We start from the raw sequence: 25,535 nt of genomic DNA, 5'->3' as shown, positions 1-25,535 counted from the left end.
AAGACCTGGGGTCAAACTCGGCCTCAGGCACCGACCCTGGGCAACTCACTTCACTTCTGTTTGCTTCGGTTTCCTCCACTGTAAACGGGAGCCATAACAGCACCTACTTCCCAGTTATTGTGAGGATCAAATGAGATCATATTGGTAAAGTGCCTGGCACACAGAAGACAGTAAATGTAGATTTCTTTCCTTTCTGCGGTTGTTCAGGAGTGTCTAAATCTTTGTGACCTCATTTGGGATATTCTTGGCAAAGATACGACTGGGGTAGTTGGCCATCTCCTTCTCCAGCTCATTTTACAGATAAGGAAACTGAGGCAAACAGGGTGAAGTGACTCGCCCAGGGCCACACAGCTAGTAATCGTCTGAAGCCAGATTTGAACTCAGAAGATGAGTCTTCCTGACTCCAGGCCTGGTACTCCAATCCAATGTCCCCTCTAGCCGCCTGCCTTCCCTCCTATGTCTCTTGATTGCTAGGCCTGGGCTCCTTCCACTACACTAGGAGACTGCCTTTAACTTCCTAGGAAAAGAAGAAAAACAAGAATGAGGGTAGGGAGGAGAAGAGCTGAGGAGAGGAAAGGAAGCCAGAGAGGAATGCTGAGGAGTAGTGCAACAACTAAGGCAATTTAGGTGGGATGGAAGGAGAAAAGCATTAGGCAAGAGCAAGCCTGCTGAAAATGCACCCGATAACTGAGGGATCCTAAGGCCTGGCAAAGAAGGGCAGGGCCTGCAGGGCCTCCAGCATTGCCAAAAGTGAGTCAAGACACTCATCCAAAAAAACAAAACAAAACCCAGTTATTAAGCACCTTCTGTATGCGGGCCCTGAGCTGGGGGAAACAAATCTACATAAGCTTTAGTTTCTCTTTTCCTAGGGCTCACTGACCACTGAGGGGTAAGACAGAGAACCGTAATATATTACAAAACAAAGCACTAGGGGAGGCTTAAGACAGAAAAGGGTGTTATGGAGCTGGGGGGGCAGAGTAGAATGGGGAGCAGTTGTCCACAGGGGTCAGGGAAGGCCTCCTAGAAGCAGCAGCATTTGAGGATGAGACCTGGGCTAAGGGGGCAGGAAGGAGAATTAGCACAAGCTGTAGAGGATCAGACACAGACAGACCAGACGCCCCAACTGGAAATGAGGCTTGACTTAGGATCATAACAGCAGAGACACGGAGCTGAATGGGACCTTAAGAAGCCATCTGTTTTACAGATGAGGAAACTGAGGCCCAGAGAGAGAAAGAGATTTGCTGAGGTGCAAATTTGTGGAGCAGCTGGTGTTCTACCAGGCGCTTCACTCGTCGTGCTCCCCCTATCACTGTAAAGAGCTGTGCTGTATTCGTTGAGTATTTTCACTGTCTTTAAAACTCAAGTTCTGTGTTGTGATTATGCCCCCAAAGCATCGTGCAAGTCAATTGGGCTCTAAGCCCAAATGTGTAAAGTCAGTGATGTGGCTTAGTGAAAAAATAAAAGTGTGAGGTGAACTTTGAGCTCTCATGTCTGCAGCCATAGTCAGTCATCCACCAGTTTGGTGTTAACGAATTTATAATTCTATATATAGTACAACACACACCACCACCTGACACAGTAGAAGATAAGATTCAGGTTAAAAAAGTTTCAGTTTTAAGAATTTTATTTGCTATACAATACTTATGGTACTGTAGATTTCACGTATTATAAAAAGTTAATACTATCTGAAATCAATCTTTTTTTTTGAGATATTTACACAAAAGGTCACAAAATTTTAGGGAATAACTAGCAATTAAAAAATGGGGTTTTTTGTTTTGTTTTCTGTTTTGCGTGAGGCAATCAGGGTTAAGTGACTTGCCCAGAGTCACACAGCTGGTAAGTGTTATGTATCTGAGGTCGGATTTGAACTGCGGTCCTCCTGACTCCAGGGCCGGTGTTCCATCCACTGCGCCACCTAGCTGCCCCAGTAAAAAAAATGTTTTGTACGTTACCAATTTTATTTTGTGTACTGCATGTTATGGGTTATTTCATTGTTACTGTGTTAGGAAAAGTGGATGTTATCAGAATTAATGTTTTGTCACAAAGAATTATATACAGAAAAGTATTTTACAGGAATCTCTAGGGAAAGATTAGTTTGTGATGGTCACAGGGACCTAACCCCTACTTCCCATAGGTTCAACGTATCAAGATTTGTAGTTTTTGTCTTTTGCAAGGTTTTTTAGGAATGTTACCCAAACAAAAGTTGAGGATTGTTAAGGACTATTAAGGGGTCCCCTGAATTTGTCTTTTTGAGTTGCCATATTTTCCAGAAACAATGAACCCAGAGCAAGCATGAGGCCCTGAATGTATCAAAATGAAACTCTGCTCTGAGCTGACATAAATGTGTTGTTTGTACCCCAAGCTGGACTCCCTGTGTGTCCTTGGGAATCAAAACAAGCACCAGTCAGTCTGTGCTGGGCTAAGAAACTGCTTGTGCAGCTGAGACTCTTGTAGATAAGCAGACCATCCTATTTTCATGGCCTAGCAGCTCCCCAGGGGAAAGAATGTGGCTTTTGCTCCTCCCCTTCAGGAGGGGTTCTGTCCCTTTCCCACCTTTACTGCACCTTTCCCCCTCTCATGCCACACCCCTTTAGGTAGAGATTTCTGGTATCTCCTCCTCCCTTTGTCCTGCTGTTATAAAAATGTAAACTTCTATATGGATTATGAATTCTTTGGGTTCCACACACGTGTTTCTCTTGCAATAAATAAACCTAGTTTTCACGTAAGTTTTGTGAAGTTGTGATTGCCAGTTGACAAGATGGATCGTAATCCAACATGTTATTTTCAAAGCCGTCCCATCAGCCTGTGATTCCTTCTAGATTTCCTTTTGTTCTCTTCTGTGTATTTCAAACCATGTTTTAATGGCCCGCTTTTCTTTCTTTTTAGCTCCCCTACCTTACCTTACCTTCCCCCCCCAACTTATCCCCCAAAATTGGGAAAGAGGAAAAATAAAACTACTGTAGCAACACTGATATTCAGGCAAAACAAATTCCCAAACTGGCTGACTTTATAAAAGGTCTTAGGCCATCCCCTATCTCTCAGCAGCGGATAGCATGGTTCCTTGCCAGTTCTCTGGAACCACAGAAGGTCACTGGCACATCAGAGTTCTGAAGTCTTTCAAGGTTGTTTGCCTTTCCAATGTCTCACTCACTCTGTATCAATTCACACAAGTGTCCTCAAGCTTCTCTGAAACTATCCCCTTCACCATTTCATATGGTACAACAACATTCCATAACTTTTTTATACCATAATTTGTTCAAGCATCCCCCAATTAATAGACACTCCTGTGGCTTCAAGTTCTTTGCCATAACAGAGAGATGCTATCAATATTTTCATACCTATAGGTCATTTTCCTCTTTTCTGATCTCTCTGATGTATGTGCTGCTAGACCATTTGTGTTACCAGGTATGCAGATTCATGACTTTTGAGGCACAGCTCCAAACTGCTTTCAAGAATGACTAGACCAATTCAGTTCCACCAACAGTGAATTAGTTTGCCTAACCTCTCACAGATCCTCTGACAACTGTCATTTTCCTTTTTTGTCATCTTTGCCAATCTGAAGGCTGTGGGAGAACTCCAGAGTTATTTTCATTTGTATTTCTCTAATTAGTGATTTTTCCATATGCTTGGATTTCTTCCTTCAAAAATTGCCTGGTCATATCATTGGTTCAATTTATCTACTGGGGAATGGCTCCTGTTTTTACAATCAGTTCCTTAAATACCTTGGATGTAAAACCTTTATCAGAAAAGCTTTCTGCAAAAGTTATTTCCAAGTTTACCGTTTCCCTTCTAATTTTAACTGCATTGGTTTTGTTTGTGAAAAACCTTTTTCATTTTTTGCAATCCAAATTGTCTCCAAATGCTTTCTCTGGCCTTCAAGCAAAGTCACCGTGAGCCTTTGAAAAGAAGCCAAATGAAGGGGCAGCTAGGCAATAAAGTGGATAGAGCTCCAGCCTTGGAGTCAGGAGGACCTGAGTTCAAATGTGGCCTCTGACACTTGACACTTAACTAGCTGTGTGACCTGGGCAAGTCACTTAACTCTGACTGCCTCATCAAAAAAAAAAGAAGAAAAGAGGCCAAATGTGTTTCCAAACCAGTATGCCCCTTTCCTGACCCTGCATTTCTTATTTTTTAAAAAGGTGGAAAAAAAGCTGGAATAGCATTTCTGAAGGGAAAGAGAAAGGAGGAAGAAAAGAATCCAATTCAACTCAAATAAACCCAGCAAATATTTACTAAGTGCCTTCTAATATAAAGCATTATGCTAGAGAAAGAAAGAAAAAAATGAAAAATAACCCCTGGCCTCAAAAAGCTTATACTGTCCCAGAGGATGTAACATAAAAGAATCTGAGGAAGGAGAAAACATGGACAGTTAAGGGGATTAGGGAATGGCTAGTAAATGTCTGAGGCCAGATTTGAACTTAGGTAGATGAATCTTCCTGACTTTTGGCCTGGTGTTCTATCTACTGTGCTACCTAGCACTAATTCTTTACAAGGTCTTTTTCTAGGCACTGATGCTACGGATATAGGAAATACACACGTGTATATATATATATATATGTACTTACATACATACACACACATATATACGTACACATATATACATACACACACATGTATATAGGACATGGTCCCTGCCCTCAGGGAGATCACCACTGTGAAAACTGGATTCTAAGCTTATCCTTTTCTGTTGTATTTCTAGAGTAGGAGTTTGTTTGGTTTTTTTTTTAAATTTATTTATTTGTAGTTTTCAACATTCACTTCCATAAGCTTTTGAGTTTTAAATTCCACCCCCTCCCCAAGACGGCATGCAATTTGATATAGGCTTTACATATACATTCCTATTAAATATATTTTCATATTAGTCACGGTATAAAGAAGAATTAGAACTAATAGGAGGAACCACAAGAAAGAAGAAACAAAATAAAACAGAAGAGAAAAAAAAGAGCAAATAGTATGCTTCAATCTGCATTCAAACTCTATAGTTCTTTCTCTAGATGTAAATATTTTCCATCATGAGACTTTTGGAGACATCTTAGATCCTTGCATTGCTGAGAAGAACTAAGTCTATCAAAGTTAGTCATCACACAGTGTTGCTGTTACTATGTACAATGTTCTCCTGGTTCTGCTCACTTCACTCAGCATCAGTCCATACAAGTCTTTCCAGGTTTTTCTGAAGCCTGCCTGCTCACCATTTCTTATAGCACAATAGTATTTCATTACATTCATATACCACAACTTGTTCAGCCATTCCCCAGTCAATGGGCATCCTCTCAATTTCCAATTCTTTGCCACCACAAAAAGAGCTGCTATAAATATTTTTGTACATGTGGGTTCTTTTCCCATTTTTATGATCTCTCTGGGATAAAGCCCTAGAAGTGCTATTGCTGGGTCAGAGGGTATGCACATTTTTATAGCCCTTTGGGCATAGTTCTAAATTGCAGAGCAGGAATTTTTAACATGGGGTCTACACACCTCCAAAGAGTCTGTGAACAGATTTCAGGGGATCTGAGAACTTGGATAGGAAAAAAAAAATTTTATCTTTATTCTCACTAACTTCTAACTGAAATTAAGCATTTCCTTCAATTATGAATGTAGGCAGCAAACTAGTCGTCTAAGAAGAGGTCCACAGGCTTTAGCAGACTACCAAAAGGAGCCAGGACACAAAAAAGGCTAAGAATTCCTATTCTAGAACTTAATATTATTGCAAGGGGTTATGGGTAGATTAGAAATTGCTACCTTGTCCTTTCCATGGAAAACTTTGCTCTCTTTTTTTTTATTTCATTTTATTTTATTTTAATTAATTTATTTTGAATTATCAACAATCACTTCCATAAGCTTTTGAATTTTAAATTTTTCTCCCCCTCCTTCCCCACCTCCCTCCCCAAGATGGCGCACAATCTGATATAGGCTATACATATACATTCCTATTAAACATACTTTCACATTAGTGATGTTGTAAATAAGAATTAGAACCAATAGGGGGAACCACCAGAAAGAGGAAATAAAACACAACAGAAGAAAAGAAATAGCAAATAGTATGTTTCGATCTGCATTCAAACTCCATAGCTCTTTCTTTGGATGTGGATAGCATTTTCTATCACGAGGCCTTTGGAGACATCTTAGATCCTTGTACTGCTGAGAAGGGTTAAGCTTATCAATATCAGTCATCGCACAACGTGGCTGTTACTGTGTACAACATTAAAACTTCGCTCTCTTTAGGCAAAACAACGAAAAGCAGCTGCTCAATCTGCTGTCACCACATCTTGTTAATATGTTGCTTACTCCTGGAATATTTCAACTACTCCCAACTCTATACTACCCTTATATGCTTTTGAAAATTTTCTCAATCCAATGCGAAAAACAAAAAAAAAAGTTCACATATGTGTATCTTTGAGAAGAGACTGACTATGGGACCCATTTGTGTGTCTAAGGTCTAGCTCTTCCTTTGAAGCTGCAAGAAATAAAGGCATAGGGCAAGTGTCAGGTAAGAGGTACAGGTAAGAGGCTGCTAGGGAGTTCAGAAATCCAAGCAACCACTTTGGGCTGGAACGGTCAGAGAAGTCCTGAAGGGTGTGGGGCTCTGCATTTGGACTACTGAGTTTAATTCTAGGTACCACATTTCAAGAGGCTTTTTATTCCCTAGCCTGAAACGCAAGTCCCTCCTCGATTCCCCATAGGCTGGATACGCAGAGGTTACAGCCTATCTGGCGCGCCTAATTTCCCCACTGAGTTTTTGCTCCTAATTACGTTCCCCATTCCCATATTTCCTTGTCAACAGCCTACAGAGGTCAATACCCCAGCAGCTACTCATCACCCGGATGCAGAAGCAACCTCCCAACCACATTTCCACAGTAGCAGACCCAGAATTCAAACTCAGGTCCGCTGACTGCAAATCCAGTACTCTTCCCTCTATTTTTCTGTTGTTCATTCATTTCAGTCATGTCCGACTCTTCATGGCCCCATTTGGAATTTCGTCACAGACACTGAAGTGGTTTGCCATTTCCTTCCCCAGCTCATTTTACAGATGAGGAACTGAGGCAAACAGGGTTAAGTGACTTGCCCAGGGTCACACAGCCTAGTTAGGTATCTGAGGTCACATTTGAACCCAGGAAGATGAGTCTTCCTGACTTGAGTTCCAGCGCTCTCCACTATGGCACCACCTAGCAGCCCCTTCCTGCTATAACAACATTTTCTCCCCCTTTGCTTACACTGGACTATGTGCTCCTTGGAGGTTGGCCCTACTAGAACAAAGAATAATTATTCTTGTAATTAAAATTATTATTTTAGGAAAGGCAAGAGGCATGGCCTAACACCTCTAAGTATATGGCAGGGCTTCATATCATTAAAGGCATCTTTCATTGCAAAAGGGCAGGAGGTTGACAAACGTTATCGTGATAATTCTAATGAAGACCTAATTAAAAACCACTGTTGGGCTGAGAATCCATAGCGTTTCAGGGGAGAACCAGTGGATTGGTTTAAACATGCATGCTTCAATAAATCTCAGGCTAAATCCTTACGGAGAAGTAATGGAAAGCAGTAGGGTGGCCTGGTGCCACAGTTATTCTCTGGCGGGGTCATTAAGGGCAAGCAGGATGGAGCATGTTTCCACTAAGGATGCTAGGCACATGCCCTCAGGGAAGGTAAAGGCAGGAAGAGAGCTCCCAGGTATACCAAAATATTCATGGCAATTTTCCTTATCGTAGCAAAGAACTAGAAAAAAAGCATGTGTCTGCTGATTAGAGATATAAACATACTGGAATACGCCAGCAATCTAAGAAACAACAACTACGAAGAAGTCAGAGAAACACGGTAAGACTTGTTGGAGCCCATACAAGGTAAAGCATGCGGAACTCATGCCCATAACGACCACAAGGCAAAGCAAGGTGGTACAAGGACTAATAGGTAGAAGGGAGTGAGGGAGAGAGGTGGCAACTCCCCGCTGCAGGAGTGGAGAGGTAGAGACCACAGCTGTACAAAGTCCCATCCACTGTCACCTAGGGTCACCTGGTTTGTTACAAGGGAAGATGGGAGTCAGGGCGGCAGCAGAGCCAGAAATGAACAGGATGGAAAAATACAACTATGAGAACTTCTGTTGAGGAAGGGGCCTGGGGATGGGAAGAAGAAGCTACTGTTCCCTGGCACCAGCCCTGTGACACAGGAAGGGGGGGTGGTCTGTGGCAGCAAGAGGGCAGGCTGCTCCCTGCCCAGCACCCAGAAACACCAGATCTCCAGGGACCCACGATGCCAGGAAGTATTCATCTGCAAGCAATATTTTAGCAGGCTTCCAAGATGAGATGGGCAGCTAGATGGTGCAGTGGATAGAGTGCTGGGCTTAGAATGAGTTCAAATCTGTCTTCAGACACTTACCAGCTGTATGACCCTGGGCAAGTCACTTAACCCTGTTTCCTCAGTTTCCTCATTTGTAAAATGGGCTGGAAAAGGACATGGCAAATCACTCTAGTCTCTTTGCCAAGAAAACCCCAAATGGGGTCACGAAGAGTCAGACATGAATGAAAATGACTGACCGACAACAACGTGAGCTTGGGTCAAAGCTATACGTTCACATTCCAGCAGGGGTTTGTATTCTCCCTAACCACATAACTTTCCTTCTCAAGGCAGCTCAACAACCCACATTTATAAAGCACCAACTGTGGGCAAGGGCCTATGCTAAGTGCTCAGGATGCAAGGCTAGATACCACACAGGCCCTGACCTTCAGGAGCTTGCACACTGAAGGGAAGAAGGCCAAAGAGCTGAACAACTAAGATGGAGGGAAATGAGGTAAGTACATAAGTGAGTTCTGAGCAAGGCCCGGGGTGGCCTAGGGAGAGAGGTCACCTTCCCTTGGGGGACACCAGGAAAGTCAGCCCTTGTGTGGGTACAGAAGGAAGGGACAGAGATGGGACTGGAGAACGCCATCGTATGGGCAATGCAGGAAGCAAAGGGCTAGGTGAAGGAGGTGCTTTGCTCACACTCAGCTCCAACCAAGAAAGCTCCTGCTCTCAAGGTGGGTTCAAAACTTCTTACCTCTCTGGGGCAGCTAGATGGCACAGTGGATACAGCACCGGCCCTGGAGTCAGGAGGACCTGAATTCAAATCCAGTCTCAGACCAGACACTTGACACCTACTAGCTGGGCAAATCACGTAATCCCAACTGCCTCACCAAAAAAAAACAAAAAACAAAAAACAAAAAAACGCTTCTTAGCTCTCTAGCTCCTCTCCCAGCTGGAATCTTCCAGAGTTATTCTTGACCAAACTCGCTCCTTCCTTTTAAGTACACATTCTGGACAAAATCATACAAGAAAATTACAAAAACAGCTTGTGACTCAACAATTATAGTACTGATATTATTGTATCCTAAGAAAGATATTGACAGGAGGGAGGAAAAGCCTTCTAATTTACGGTCTCAGTCTGACATCTAAAAAAGTGGCTGGCTCAAAGTTAGCCAACAGACTGAGTTGTGATGTTCAAGGGATTCTCTGACCCTGTTACAGAGCCCTGATCTGACAGGTGAAGCTAATCCCTCCACTGGGATAGATCAGGCCCCTTCCTCATCTGTTCCAACACTGTCACATGGGCTCCCCTCTTCTGAAGGGAAGGAGACCTCCCTCTGGTGGCAGTGGGGTGAACCTTAATTGCAAACATTTACTCAATGGTGAGACGCCAGGGGACACACTACAGCACACCTGCCCTCATGGAGGGGCAGGGCTCTAACTCCTGCCACCTCTGGGCCTTTACACTGGCTCTCTCCCAGGCCTAGAAAGGGTTCCCTTTTCACCTCTGCCTCTCCCTCCCTTCAAGACTCATCTCAAATGACCTTTCCCAGCTACCGCAGCACTACTGCCCCATTTCTACATGGACACACTGTCTCATCCTTTAGGTTAGTAAATATCTTCTGCCTTTCTTTGCCTCCCCAGTATTCAGCACAGGGCCTGGTGCATAGTAAGCACTTAATAAATACTTTTTCATTGGCCTCTTTCAGAGGAAAAGAAATGAAGGGCAAGGAGGAGAAAAAGGAGAGATCTCTGGCCTGAATTCCCCAGGGAACACTGAAACCAGGAAAAAGAACCAAGACAGTACTGAGGAGCAGAGCTGGAATTTGAGCCAAAAGTTTCTGGCCTCCAAATCCATGCCTCTCACCATTCTGGGGTCCCTTGCACTAAGCCATATCTGCCTGAGATACTCAGTCATAGGCGATGTGTTGTCTTGGAGGAGGAAGTAACGATATCTCCTGTTGGATGGAGGCTAGCCCAAGAGACCCTCCCTTCAAAGGCTGGCTCTTGTCTGACTCAGATGGAGAGGGGAGCTGCCTACCAGCAGCAGCCCAGGAGCTGCAGGAGGCTGACACACATGACAAGCAAACAAAGAAGATAAAAAAAAATGCAACCTTTTTCATTAGGGGCCTGCAACATGATGAAGGGGAAAGGATGCATTACATGTTCAAAAAACCAGATCTTTAGGAATACATGGGAAGTCCCCAACTGATAAATGGTCAAAGGATATGAATAGGCAGTTTTCTTACAAAGAAATCAAAGCTATTTATAGTCATAGGATTAGAGAAATGCAAATTAAAACAACTCTGATGTACCACCTTACACCTATCAGATTGGCTAATATGACAGAAAGAAAAAGACAAATGTTGGAGGGAATGTGAAAAAATTGGGATAATAATGTACTTTTGGTGGAGTTGTGAACTGATCCAACCATTCTAGAGAGCAATTTGGAACTGCGCCCAAAGGGCTATCAAACTGTGCAGACCCTTTGACCCAGCAATACCACTGCTAGGTCTGTACCCCCAAAAAGGGGAAAAGACCTATTTCTACAAAAATATTTACAGCAGTTCTTTTTGTAGTGGCTAAGAATTGGAAATCTAAGGGATGGCCATCAATTGGAGAATGGCTAAATAAGCTGTGGTAAATGATTTCGATGGATATTATTGTGCTATGAGAAATGAAGGGCAGGATGATTTCAGAAAAACCTGGAAAGACTTTACATGAACTGATGCTGAGTGAAGTGGGGAGTACATTTCAGGACGTTAATGCATTGTTGATGGAGCCGTGAATTAGTACAACCATTGTGGAAAGCAATTTGGAATTATATAAAAGGGCTTAAAGCGCCCTCCAGATTCTACCGTTAATTATATACCCCAAGGGGGTCACTGATAAAAAGCAAGTCCCTACACACACTCAAATACTGACAGCAGTGTCTACGGTGGCAGCAAAGTGCTGGAAACAGTCGGTGCTTATCACTGGGGTGAGGCAGCAGAAACTGTGGCCCATGAAGACAACAGTGCAGGGAAGTAACAAACCATAAATACAGCAACCGGAGAGTAGTATGGAAAGACGAACTGCGAAGACAACGTACAAGGTGAGGACAACGACATTAACAGAGACAACCCTACAAAACCATCGGAAATGAACGTCAGCCAGGGAATTGACATGGTCGTTCTACTATGACTACAACAAGTCTGTTACTGTTAATACTTATCCTCTGAGAGAATGGAAGTGTTTCATGGTTATCTGTGGATCTCCAGCACTCACCAAAGCATCTGGAATACAATAAGCACTTGAAAAACGATCATTGATTGACTGACTGATCAACACAGCCTGCTTTTCTGTGGAAAGGCTGAGAGGCAGCTTGGTCTAACACTGGCCTGAGTCAGCAAGATCTGGGTTCAAATGCTGCCTTAGATACTAACTGGCTGTGTGATCCGGGGCAGGTCACTGAACCTCTCTGAGACTCAAGTTTTCTCATCTGCAAAATGGGGACTACAATAGCACCCACATCACAAGGTGGCTGTAGGAGCAATTGAGATAATGAATGCATAGCACTTACAAGCCCTAGGCAAATGAGAGCTATTACTTTTGTGGAATTTCTGGACGTTCACCAAGTGTTTTCCTCACAACAGCGTTGTGACATACATAGTACAAGGATGATTAATCCCATTTTACAGATAAGAAAAACAAGGTTCCAAAAAGGAGAAGTGCTTGGTTTGAGACCTAGAACCCAAGTTCTTTCTTTCCCCCTACTTAATAGTACTTTATTATTCGGTAAAGTCAATCAACACACTGAAAAAATAGAATATTATATGGATATATGTAATGTCCCATACACACTGGTCCTAGTTGAAGAAAGAGAAAGAGGATATCTTATTTTAACTCTTCTTTGGGGGCCATGTTGTTCTTCGTAATTTCATAACATTCAGTTTTAATTGTTTTGTCCTTTCTTTTCATATTGTTATAGTCATTGTGTGCATCGTTTTCATGACTTGGACTATTTTATTTTACATTTGTTCATGTATTTCTATGTTTTTTTCTGCATTAATCCTGTCCATTATTATTTATAGCACAATAATATTCCACTATATTCATGTAATATAATTTGCTTAGTCATTTGCCAATTTATGGGAATCTACTTTTTTTCCATTTCTTTGCTTCCATGAAAAAAAAAAGTTTACATAAACATTTTATCAAAAAAAAAATAGTATTGGGGCAGCTAGGTGGCACAGTGGATAGAGCAGCAGCCTTGGAGTCAGGAGGACCTGAGTTCAAATCCGGTCTCAGACCAAACACTTGACACTAGCCGTGTGACTCTAGGCAAGTCACTTAACCCCAACTGCCTCATCAAAAAAAAAAAATTTTTTTTTAAATAGTATTTTATTTTTTCCAATTACATGTAAAGATAGTTTTTAACATTCACTTTTTTAAAATTTTGAGTTCCAAATTTTTTCTCCCTCCCCAAGATAGCACGCAATCTGATATAAGCCACATATATACAATCATATTAAACACATTTCCACATTAGTCTTGTAAAAAAGAATTAGAACCAAAGGGGAAAACCACAAGAAAGAAAGAAAAAAGAGAGAGAGAAAACAGTCTGCTTCAATCTGCATTCAGACTCCATAGTTCTTTCTCTGAATGTGCGTAATATTTTTCTATCATGAGTCTTTTGGAATTGTCTCAGATTCTTGCATTGCTGAGAAGAGCTAAGTCTATCAAAGTTAGTCATCGCACAATGTGGCTATTACTGTGTACAACGTTCTCCTGGTTCTGCTCACTTCACTCAGCATCAGTTCATAACAAGTCTTTCTGAGTTGTTCTGAAAGCATCCTGCTCATTATTTTTTATAGCACAATAGTATTCCATCACAATCATACACCAACCACAACTTGTTCAGTCATTCCCCAATTGATGGGCATCCCCTCATTTCCAATTCTTTGCCACCACAAAAAGAGCTGTCATAAATATTTTTGTATATGTGGGTCCTTTTCCCTTTTTATGATCTCTTCGGGATATAGACTTAGAAGTGGTATTGCTGAATCAAAGGGTGTGCATAGTTTGATTGCTGTTGGGCATAGTTCCAAAGTGCTCTCCAGAATGGCTGGATCAGTTCACAACTCCACCAACAATGCATTAGTAAAACCCAAGTTCTTGACTCTCAAGTTCATCTATTTATTCCACCACACCACACCAACCTGGTAGTACAATGGGCAGTGTATTAGATTTGGAGTCAAGTCTGGCCTTACACACCATTAGCTGGGTGAACCCTGAGCAAATCACTAAACCTCTCAGTCTCAGTTTCCTCATCTGTAAAATGGGAATAATAATAGCATCTACCTCACAAAATTGTTGTGAGGATCAAAGATAACAATAAGTGTAAAGTACTTTGTGAATCATTAAGCACAATATAAATACAGCAATGATCATGATGTTTCAATTAATTCCTAAATGCAGGGATTACTGGCCTTTTTTTGTGTCCTGGACTCCGCTCCGGCAGTCTGGGGAAGCCTATGAACCCCTTCTCAGGATCATGTTTTTAAGTGCATGAAATAAAATTTTAAAAAAAAGGATCACCAAGGAAACCAATGATAGGCAAATATAGTTATCAAAATATTTTTTAAAACAAGTTCATGGGAATAATCAGAATTCTCACTAGCTTGTGCCATAAAATCAGCATCTCAATAGAGAGTGGGGGATGGTCTACTAAAAGAGCGGCAAGGCCAGTCAGCCCTTCATAGCTTCTCGTATGTAGCTCCTCGAGGCTCCATTTCCTCACCCACCTGCCTTCATCTTACAATCATCTCATTAGCCAATTTTAATAAGTTTTCCAAAAGACTTCTGAAATCATCTCCGTTTGGCTGAATATTCTCATTCTTCACCAACATCTGCTGCTTTGATGGCACAAAATTACATCCTTGGTTCTTTCTCTCTCAGGCAGAATATTTTCATTCTGTGGCCAGTATGGGATTTTTGATGTTAGAAAATTATCTATTTAATTATCTCTCAGAGGCTGAATATTTTCGTTCTTTCCTCGACATGTTTAAGGATGCTTGTATTTAGCACCTAGTAGGTGGCGCTCAACAAAAGTTTACTGACTAACAGCTATGGGTTTCATGAGATTTTTTCCCCCTCAAGCTTCAAGTTCCAAAGGCTGGGGAGAGGCAGGGTAGGCCTGCCTGCTCACCCACCTGACTTGGAAGTTGGGAGAGGGGCAGGCTGGCAGTAGTAGCCTTGGCAATAACAGCGAGTCAGGGGGAGGAGCTGAAGCTGGGGGATGACAGCCAAAGAGAACCCCAGAAAACCAAGGAGGAGGAGAAGCCAGGGGCAAATTCCCTCCTTAGGATGACACTCAAAGCGGGCCAAGGTTCACCTCCTACCCTGCCTCCACAGGAATCTCAGAGAATCAGAGGGTATAAGGTGAAAAGGAATCAGAGCCCTCTCCTTTTACAGAGGAGGAGACTGAGGCTTCCCAGAGAGGGGAAGTGACTTGCCCCGGGTCACACAGGGGAGGTTCACTGCATCCCTGCTTAGAACTGGTAGGGATCTCAAAGGCCATCTTGTCTTAGTTCCTCGTTTTGCAGATGAAGAAAATGAGGCCCAGGGAGGCCGGCGGCAGGGCCAGAATTCGGATTTCCAATCTTGCTGCCACACTGCAGAGCCTTTCAAGCCCAAGGAAGCATTAGCACAGGTGAGCGTCCTGCAAATTCACGGCCTGTATCCTGGGCCACGGAAGGCCCAGGGAGGCCAGGGAGTGGTTTTCAGGATGGGTGACCACAGCAGCACCAGTGCAGAGCTCCAGTGAAAGAGGGAACCCCCACAGATGGGGAAGACTGCACCCAGCCCCAGAGCACTGGAGAGAATCCTAAAAGACAGTGAGCACTACTCACGAGTTCAGCCTAATCATCCACACGAGAAATGCCAAGCAGACAGGGTCTAGTGGTCAAAGTAGGATGTACCACAGAGAGCTGGTCCACGTATATCTATACCTTGGATGGACACTACGCTGGACCACTGAAGAAGAGGAAGCAGAGAGTAAGCAAGCAACCCTTTCAAGAATCCCAGGCTTCTCCCTAAAATAAAGGCCTAGCTTTCTAACATGAATGTTCTTCAGATGAATACTACAATCTCCAAAGAAGCAGAGGGTTTATTCACCAAAGGGAAACAAAAGAGGTCCATGGTGATCGTGAGCAGGCACACATCACAAATGTGGGATTATGCAAGAGAAGAAGCATAAGGCGCATCATGAAAAAAAAGGTCTTACGGGGAAAAAATCAGGCTGATCACGTGAAGAGAATGAGAGATCATCAATGGACAGCCCCCACATTCCACTGATACCCTCTCAATGTCAAGAAAGAAGAGGAAGGCAGCAGAGTGTGGAAGGAGGGGGATCTCCTTGTGAAACATTTACAAGGAGTCATGGACAAGTCAAGCCAGATGGTCAGATGTGGATGGGCTTCGAGACCTGTCATGATGGGGTCATGGAGCCACCATTGCAGGCCTAGAGTGCTGTTCTTGACCTCAGTCACACTGTGTCTTTTTTTATTTTATAGAACCAGGGAATCTTAATCTGGAGCAGGGGTTCTTATCCTGAGGGCCACAAACTCGGGGGTTTTTTAATAACGATATTTCCATATAATTGGCTTCCTTTGTAAGCCTATGTATTTTATTTTATCTATTTAAAAACCATGATTCAGAAGCTGCCAAAGCAGTCCATGACCCAAAAGAGGCTCTGAACTTCAGTTTCACTCCAGGCCTCCACACCCTGGAGTCTGCTCCAGATCAGCACTAAAAAGTTTTGTTTCTCCTTGCTATTAAATGCGGATAATAATAACCAATGGTTCTTCCTCTCTGGAGGTGTTCAGGAGGTGAAGTCTCTTGTCCAAGGTCACACAGACAGTAACTGACAGTCACCACTCTGCCTTTCCCCAGGCAAGTACTAGAATTCTCAGGCCTAAAAGGTCTGGCCATGATGTCTCCTGAGGCTTCCGAATGGAATGAAGGGACAATAAAGTCTTTGGAGCAGGTAGGGAATTGAGGAGAACGAGTGTGTGTGTTGAAGTGCAGACTGGGAAGAAAGGTTCTCCCAAATACAGTTCATTCAGAATTAAAGCCAATGAAAGAACTAGCATCCTTTCTTCTGCCTCCTGTGCTTTGCTGCCCTTAAGACTTTTTCCCTCTCTCTGCAATATTCTTCCATTTAAGCTGCCCACGCTCCAGGAACCATAGAGTTGGGAGGGAGAGGGGCTGGTCTCAACAATGTAGGGTGATCAAGACCTTTGAAGCAGCTCAAAGCCTTCCCAGGGGAGTAAGAGGGAACAGAATCCAGCAATTCAGCTCATGTGGTCAGCTGGACTTTTTTATCTAAAATTTTTATTTTCAATTCCAAATTTTCTTCCTCCCTCAATCTCCTCTCTCACCTATTAAGAAGTTGAGAAATGATACCCATTATATATATATATATATATATATGAAGTCATGCAAAACATTTCCATATTAATCATGTTGCAAAAAAAAAAAGCAGTAGCAAGAAAAATAGAGAAAAAACACGCTTCATTCTACACTCAGAGTTCATCAGTTCTCTCTATGGAGGTAGAGAGCATTTCTCATCGTGGGTCCTTTGCAATTATTGTGGATATACTATACTACATATAGTATACTACACTATACTATACTGATCAGAGTAGCCAAGTCTTTCACAGTGGATTCTGCCTAGGCTTTCCAAAGCCCTCTTTTCCAACCTTCATCCTCCTTCTTCTCCCAAGGCTTCTCATGTGGCTCCCTAGCTACTTACAAAATGCCTTGCACATAGCATTTATTTAATAAATGCTTGTTAAGCTGAACTAAATTCAATCTAAACCATTAACTTTACAGAGTAGGAAACTGAAAGTCAGAGATGTAAAGTGATTTGTCTAAGGTCACATAATGTGTTACTAAGAGAACCCAAATTCCAAACCCTTTAACTCAAAATCAGGTGTCCTTGGCACCATGCCTCAGAGCCCTGGGTGGAAGCACCCACCCAACCACCTGCCACCCAAGCTCCCAGAATTAGCAGGCAGATGTGAGAATAACTAGGAGGTTAGAGGTCAGAGAGGAGCCCCGTGGGAGGGGAAACAGAAGAAAGGGAAATGGATGATGCTGCAGCAAAATGCCTGGAACCAACTGGAAAAGACAAGAAGCCTGGGGAAGATCTCTCCCCTGAGCCCCCAGCACTATCTGTCTGCAAATGCCTCCCTGGAGGCAAGAGGGCTCAGCATCTGCTAGGAGCATCTGAGTCGCTGGCATTTAGAGCATGAACTTAATCTCTAAATTCAAGGAGGATTTTTTTGTGATTAAGCTGGGTAACAAGGTCAAAGGTTTAGACTCTGGAAGAGGACTTAGAGATGAAGAATCTAGTTAAACTCCCTCACTTTACAGGAGAGGAAACTGAGGCTCCAGGTGAGGGAAAGAAAAGACCTGTCCAAGGTCACACTGATAGTAAGCACAGAGACTGAGATTTGGATCCAGGTTTAAATCTAGGCCGTGTGATCTTAGACACGTTACCCAACTTCTTCACCTATAAAAAGGCACTGGATTAGATGAGCTTCTGAGGGATTGTGGCACAGAGGAAAGAGGGCTAACGATCCCACCACTGCCGCTTTGTAGCTGTACGACCTTGGGCAAATCTCTTAGCACCCCGGGCCTCGGTTTCTCCATCAGTAAAACAAGGGGACCCTGTGGTTCTGGGATCCTATCTAGCTCGAGGTCTGATCCCAGACACAGGCTCACATCGGATCCTTCCTGGCTGAGGGCTGTCGTGGTCAGGCCCGACACTTGACGGAATCCTTCTGGGGAATCTCAGCTCCCCTTCGACCTCCTTCACTCATTTGGGGCACCTGCTTCCAGAGGTCAGTCAGTCAGTCAATAAACATTTATTAGAAGCCCACTCTGTGCCAGACGCTGTGCTGAGTGTTGGAGATACAAAGAAAGGTAAAAGACGATCCCTGCCCTCAAGAAGCTCCCAGTCTAATGGGAAAGAAAACACATAAACAACTGTGTGGAAACATGCTATCCACAAAATAAATGGTGAAGAGAGGGAAGGCCTCCTAGAAGGGGAGGGGGTTGACTAGGCAGAGCAATCCAGGTCCAGGGGCCGCTCATGGGAGTGCCCAGAGCTGGGAAACTGGAGGGATGGTTGGACAAGAGCCAGGAGGAGCATGTGGCTGGGGGAGCGAGGCAGGTGAAGGAGCTTAGAGCAGCACCGGTTGGCCGGGTTGTAAAGGGCTCTGAATGCCCGGAGGGAGCCACTGGAGTTTGCTGCACTCACACTCTTTCCCCTGGCTTCCCAGAAGGGCACCATGCCCCCCAGGGCCGCTGTCCAGACAGTCCCTCTAAGCCCTGCCACCGATTTGAGACTATTGGGACCTCCAAGATGGAAGGTGGTCTTAAGAGACACTTGGGAGTTCTTAAAGGGATGTGCACAGTTTGTTCATACACATCTCTACCATTAAATAGTGCGCTCCTGGAGGGCAGTGCCTGGCACATAGTAGGTACTTAATAAATGCTTCCTGGCTGAAAGAGAACCAAACCTCTGTCTGAACGTTAGAAATGTTCCTACCTGGGGGGTTGGAGCTCTTGTGATTGTATTAACTTTTCTTCTGAAGTAAATTCCATAAGACATAGAAAAGGACTACATGCACCCTCAGGCCATCAGGCAGCTCCAAGTTTAAAAAGGGAGCTAAGTGCTGTCACAGGCTGATTAAATTTCCATAGAGCAGGTTGGGGGTGGAGGGAGGGGGGAGAGGAGAGGGCAAGGAAAGGAAGAGACCATCCTCTGAGCATTGCGCTCGGCCGATTCTGCAGGGAAGGAGGGCAGAGGAGACGGAGCACACTCCACAGCAAGGCCCACCAAAGGAAATCTGATCAGTTAATGTGCCTTAAGTGTTCATGGCTGAAAAACCCAGGATCAAAAGATTTAGAGGTAGAAAAGGCCTCACAAACCACCTAGTGTGACAGGGGAGTATGATGTCCAAGGCCATAGTCAGTATACAGCAGAGCCCCAACTTGAATCCAGCCAAGAGATGTGGAATCAAAGGGCGCGAGGCTAGTGCAGAGGGCCTCCAAGACCTCGGGGGTCCACCAGGCTTCCTACTACACTACCCCTCCCCCCTGTGTCATTCTTGGTACCCTCTGTGCCCAGCACAGTGCCTGGAGCAGAGGGAGCCCTTACGAATGCCTGGTGATTGATCAATCACCTCTCAACACTGACGCGGTGCTCCAGTAGGGAAGGCAGAGCTGGAGTCAGAGTCGGGGCATCATGGAGAAGCATGCAGACAGAACCCTTAAGACACAACCTGGGGTACTCAGGGATTGAGGACCACAGATGGAGAGCCAAAAGCAAACTCAGAGGCCAGCCATCCCAACTCTACAGACTCTACTTCAATACTCCAAAGACCCATTACTTCACTCAAATTCCAGTTTCATCCTAACCCCTTAGGGCCTCAGGAAAAAGAGCTTCATCATCTGCTATCGCTGAAAGCCCCATCTCCCAGCCTGAGATGCTCACAAATCTCCCCAAATGGGCCACTGTCAGGCTGGACACAATGCCTCCCCAGCCTTGGAAAGCTACCACAGTGGATGCTGGCCTTCCAGAGCCCCAGCGTGCTGCAGCTCTCTCCCCTCCCCCATAGAAAGGCACCCCAAATGAGGAGGAAATTACGGAGCAAAACAGAGAAAAGAAATAAAGCCTGCTTTCTTACCCTGCCCCCCACCCAATGTAGCACACAACAAGTGTTCTTGATCCACACCTAATTTCAACCTTAACATATAATTCTCTGGTTAGAGATGGTAGGGATCACTGAGGTCATCCAGTCTTACCCTCTCATTTTACATTCAAGGCAGCAGAGTTCCAGGGAGGTGAAGTGATTTGCTTAATGTCACAGAGGTAAGTGCCAGAAGTACTAGTACTGACATTTTCTCAAGGAACTCTATTTACATTATGCAGAACACTTAAGGCAATGTTTGTTTAATTTGTCACTGCATTTCATAACAGAAGACCCCCATGGCAAAAACTCTTCAAGATGCGAAGGGATGAAGCTCCAACGGTGGAGTTTGGGGTACCATGCCAGGGAAGCATGGGAGATGGATTGAGCCAACCCCCTTCTCATCACTCGGAAGGCACCTGGCTGACGGCTAAGAAGACGAGCAGCCCTAGACTCTGCACTTCCCCAAGGCCACCCTTACAGGACAGCAGGCTCCAAGAAAGACGTTAGAATACATCTTGTTCAAGTAAGGAGATTTCCTTCCATTTAAAGCTAAAGAAACTGATGCCCAGAAAGATGAAATTACTTGTCCAACTAAGCAGCAGCCCAGGTTTGTGAGCTCATGGTCCAGAGTCCAGTCAGCGTGCTCTCCACTGCCCCACGCTGCCTCCCCCGGAAGGAGGCCCCAGTTTGCAGAGGTCCATCCTCACCAGCATTACCCTGGGGGAAGAGCCTTGGAGCAGAGAAAGCAGGCTCGCCCCAGCTGCCAGGCTCAGTAAGCAAAGACGGCACCATGGCTGGCCAGAGCATCTCCTCACTCTCATGGTGCTCCCTGCTATTCAGCCCCTTGCTGATGGCTACAATTCTCCAAATGACCCAACAGAGCCAGCTTCCCCTTGCTCCAGTCACACTCCCAACTGAATAATGTCCCAAGGGCTAACCTGGCCATGACCAAGCCCATCTCCACAGCCAAGGAGCTCCCTCGGGGCTCTCCTGGGCAGGGCCTGCCTGCTCTGGCCATCCGAGGGCCTCCCAGCAGGGCTTCTTCATTTGACAGATGAGCAAACCCACAGAAGTTCTGTGTGACCAGCAGCAAGTCACTTATGTTCTGGGAGCCTCAGTCTCCTTATCTGTAAACTGGGGTTAATAGCATATGGCCTTCTTGTAGTGCTTTAAAGATCTGCCAAGGATTCAGACATGATCGAATTTGGTCCAAATAACCATCCGTTACCACAGGCACAATAGGTATTATGACACCCATTTTACAGATGAGGCCTCACATTAGCACTAAGAGCCAGATTTAGAGCTAGAAAAAACCTTAAAGATCCAGCCTCCTCCTCACTTTAGAGCTCACAAAGGTCCTACAATTTTTCCACGGTCATCTAGGCAGTAAGTAGCAGACCAGTGTTCTCTGCACTACATCCTGCTGCCTCGAGTCTGAGTCAAGACTTCAGACACATTAGGAAAGTACACTGAAGAAAAGCAAGGGAAGGGAGAAGACACAGGGAGGGAAGGATCTCCCAGACTCCTCGTCCTTTGGCTTCATTTACTCAGAAGCCTCAGTTTCCTCAATCTGTGAAATAAGGGGAGTGAAGATGATGACTTCTCCAACCAGCAATGTACTGGTCAACGTTTAACAATCGGCTCTCTGAAGAAGAAAAATGTATTTTAGCCCCACTTTTCAGTTTAATCTGCATTATTCACCTTGCTTTGTGCCCTTTGCTAACGTCAGAGGAGTAAGTGCTCACACTGAAGATTTAATAATCAGCTCATAATCCTGCTTCTAAATCTAGCTGAGGTTCTAAGATCTGAGATGCTGGTAGAGAGCTTGACAGTGGCAAAAGCCGAGCCAGCCTATTTCCCTCTACTGCCACGTTCCCCGGGCTCCTTCCCTGCCTCCTGATTTCCAACCATGAGCTTGACCACGAACAGCTGAGTCAGAAGATGCAGCCTGCAACGCCTCGGGGTTGTAGTCCGAGGACCTGGGTTCTGCTACTAACTTACTGCGTGGCCTTAGGTATATCACTTTTCCCCTCTGGGCTCAGTTTTCTCATCTGCAAAATGGGCACGAGAACTCTTATACTACCCAGGGCTGAGATGAAAGTGCTGTGCAAAAATAAAAGCAGTGAGGTGGAGGTGGTGCTCGTGCTGAATGGAACATTGGGCCTGGAGCTAGGAAGACTTCAGGTTCAAATCCAGCCCCCAGGTACTCACTAGCTGGGCACCCCTGCCTGCCTCAGTTTCCTCATTTGTAAAATGGGGATAACAACAGTCCCTCTTCCCAGGGTTACTGTGAGGATGAAATGAGAGAATCTTTGTAAAGCACTCAGCACAGTGCCTGGCACACAGTAGGCACTCTATAAATGCCGGCTAGTACTATCATTGTCACTAAGCATTACAGCACTATCTAACATGGGCAAATCCTTCCAACAGCTGTAGGCCTCAGTCCTGTCCCTGGCCCTTTACCGGGCTCTAAAGACCCCATGCCAAAGCAGGAGCCAAAGGAGGAGGAGAGATGCCTGCCAGCAGGCCCATCTACACTGCTGCCCCAGGAAGCATCAGCATCTGGGCCTCCTCTATCCTCCATCTGTCTTTCCTCTATCCTCACTAGTTGTACGTGCCCTATCAGCATCTGCTCATAGCTGAGCTTCTGAGCCATGGAGAAGGACGCCGCCTGCTGGCCACTGGGTCACACTGACTGGCCAAGAACCAGGAGGGCCAGGGCAGAACTGACCTGTGAGGCTGTCCGGTCCAACCCCTGCCCCTCCTTGGCCTCAGGAAGCCCACTGAGGCCCAGACACAGACTGCAGGGCCACCCTCTCCCCTTGGGCAAAAGGCAAGAGATCCTGTGGAGCGGAGGAAGGAGAGGCCCTCACGAGGCCATTTGGGCTAACCTGGCCCTTAAGAAGAACCCCCTTCACACCCTAACTAACAAGAGGGCATCTGGCTTTTGCTAGGAGACCTCGAAGGATGGGAGACTCATTACCTCCCACTCCCTTCCATGAGCCTAAATCCATCTCACACCAACTGCCACTCCCTACTTACTGCCTCTGAGGCCAAGGTCATGGTGAATCCCTCTCTGTCTGCCATGCATAGCCCACAAGTGACTCAGAACAGGCCCACCTCCTTGTTTCATGTTCACCATGATCTTGTCTTGTGATTTTTTTGTGCCCATGTCTTCACCCCTCCAGAATGTGAGTTTCTGGAGGCCAGGGGCCATCGTCTGCACCCAGCCTAGGGCATACCCAAGCACCCACTAGATTTCAAAGGGAGTATGACATAGTGGAAAGGGCAGTGCTTGGAGCCAGAAAAGTTTGGGTTCCAGTGCAGCCTCCACTGTTTACTGACTGGGTGACCCCTGGGCAAGTCCATTCACCCTTCCATGCCTCAGGCAACTCTTTAAAGCGATTTCCTTACAAGAGTTGTGGAACTGCATTTGAGGAGAGAGATCTCATACCTCGAGCTCCCCAAACCAAAGGAGAAAATGCTGGCCTTGCCCTCCACCCCCAGAAAAGAGGACAAGGCTGTATATGCCTTCAAGCACCACAGAAATGGGAACTTACATTCTTCCCCTTGGGACAGTGGGGGGGGGGGGGCACGGTGTTGGGGACTGGAATTAGCCATTCTCAGAAGAGAGAGGAGCAGGATGGATACACCCAATGCCTGCTTTTCTTTCTCAGAAAGCTCCTCATCATGCAGAGATGTCTGCCTCTTTGCACCGCTCATGTTTACATACAAAAAGCTGAAAACCTTTGCCAAATTCTTCGGTGACTCTGGAATTATCCCCATCTGGCTAAAACCTGGAGCACTGAAAGGAAAGGAAGCAAGGGGAGCACCTCCTGGTCAGCAAAACAGAAGTTCCCCCCAGGGCAGGCCCTATCTTTCATGGCTGTCTTGGTATGCCCAGCACTTCCACGTGGAGAGAGCAGGCACAACATGTGTTCTCCCTCCCTCTAGGACCCAGAGATAACAGCTCAGAGAGCTGGAAGGAGCACAGAGGCCCTCCAGAGAGACAAGGGACTTCCCAAGATCCCTCAGGCAGCAAGTGCCAGAAGCAGAACTGGAACCCAGGCCATGCCTTGAAAGTTTCCTGGAGAGGCAAGGGGGGCAGAGCTTGGACCCTGGCCTTCCGGCAGGCCAGGGCAGCTCACACCTTCTACCGCACTGGCTCATCCTGCACGTAGCAGCTGCTTCATAAATGACTTTGTCATTTCATTTTTAAAATCCTGAACCTAACAAATTCCAAATAACAAGGCTGTTTCCAAAATGTTGTAGGATAGAAGGGGATTGCCCAAGAAAATCGTGAGCCTCTATTAAGTAGAGGTTGCTTTTCTTTTCAAGTCCATAACACATCCAATACGTCACTTTCAAAGCCTTCCTGCTCCTCTCGAGTCCTTTTCTTTCTTCCCTCTTTTTTGGAGGAAGAGGGTAAGAGCCCTATCCCCAGCTCCCCTCTCCTTTCCATCTCCTCCCCAACCCAACTGAAAAAAGAAAGAAAAAGAAAGCCCTTACTTAAAAACTGCCCCACATCACACAGGAGACGTTGGTGAGTCCAGGAGATTTCCCTGGGCAGGATCTAGGACAGACTGACTACGAAATCAAGGCAGTTGCTTAGAACAACATCGACCTCAAGCCAAGAAACAGACCCAGAGCCCAGCCTGAAAAGGATCCTGCTTTCTAGGGCCTGAGAAGGCTGAAAGACACTGTTCCATCTAAGATGGTGTGTGAAGAGGCCAGTGTGGCCTCCGTCTGGAAGGCAGGAAGGTGGCAGCAGCTGCTGCTACTGTCTGAAGGGCACACCCAACCTCTCCCTCTGTGGGGCTTTCTGGAGGCAGCCCATAAAAGCATGGAGTGGGCTTCACATTGCCCCCTTACACTATGGCTGCAGAGAAAAAGCCAGAAGGCCAGGGGAGCGTTCACAAACGAGCAGCTGCTGACTGGCCTTCCTTGGTTCTGCCTCTGTGCTTCCTGTGTCACGGGGTATCCCAGGAAAAGGCACGTCACTTGACTCAACGCCTCTGTTACTATCTCATCCTGGAGCTTCCCTCAGAACTCTGGGAACAGCCAACCATCCCTGTAGCCTTCTCAATGTGGAACATCCCTCTGAAAGACCCTTGGCCTTGGGCCGCTGGCACACATGTTCTCCTGGGGGCCTCCGTATCATGCAGGGGCCCAGTCTAGCCTTCATTCCCCTCCCAGCCCTGGCTCTGGCTTATGGACTTCAAAACCACGCCCCACCCCTAGCTGGGCACCACCCCACTCCCTTCTTCTCAGCTCCCCCATCAGAATGGAAGCCCCTTTCTTTTTGCTTGGATTTGTATCCCAGCACTTGGCATAGTACCTGGCCCAGAGTAAATCCATGCTATCTCCCTCCCTCCCTCCCTTCCTTTTTTTTCTTCCTTCCTTCTCTCCTTCCCTCCCTCCTTTCTCTCCTTTATCCATCCCTTCCTTCCTTCTGTGCTCCCTGTCTTCCTTCCCTCATTCCTTTCTCTCTCCCTCCCTCTTTTCCTTTCTTCCTCC

At 45.5% G+C, this 25,535-nt stretch overlaps 1 protein-coding gene across 12 annotated transcripts in view; it reads right to left on the bottom strand.

Annotated features, from left to right (window-relative positions):
- Window positions 1-25,535, bottom strand: part of LRRC20 (leucine rich repeat containing 20) — a 103,434-nt gene that overhangs the window by 63,719 nt on the left and 14,180 nt on the right. The gene's annotated exons all lie outside the window — the stretch shown is intronic.

Source organism: Vombatus ursinus, unplaced genomic scaffold (assembly GCF_900497805.2).
Source record: "Vombatus ursinus unplaced genomic scaffold, bare-nosed wombat genome assembly UNPS02014847.1, whole genome shotgun sequence".
Classification (NCBI taxonomy): Eukaryota; Metazoa; Chordata; class Mammalia; order Diprotodontia; family Vombatidae; genus Vombatus; species Vombatus ursinus.
This window is presented reverse-complemented; position numbering and strand designations above follow the sequence as displayed.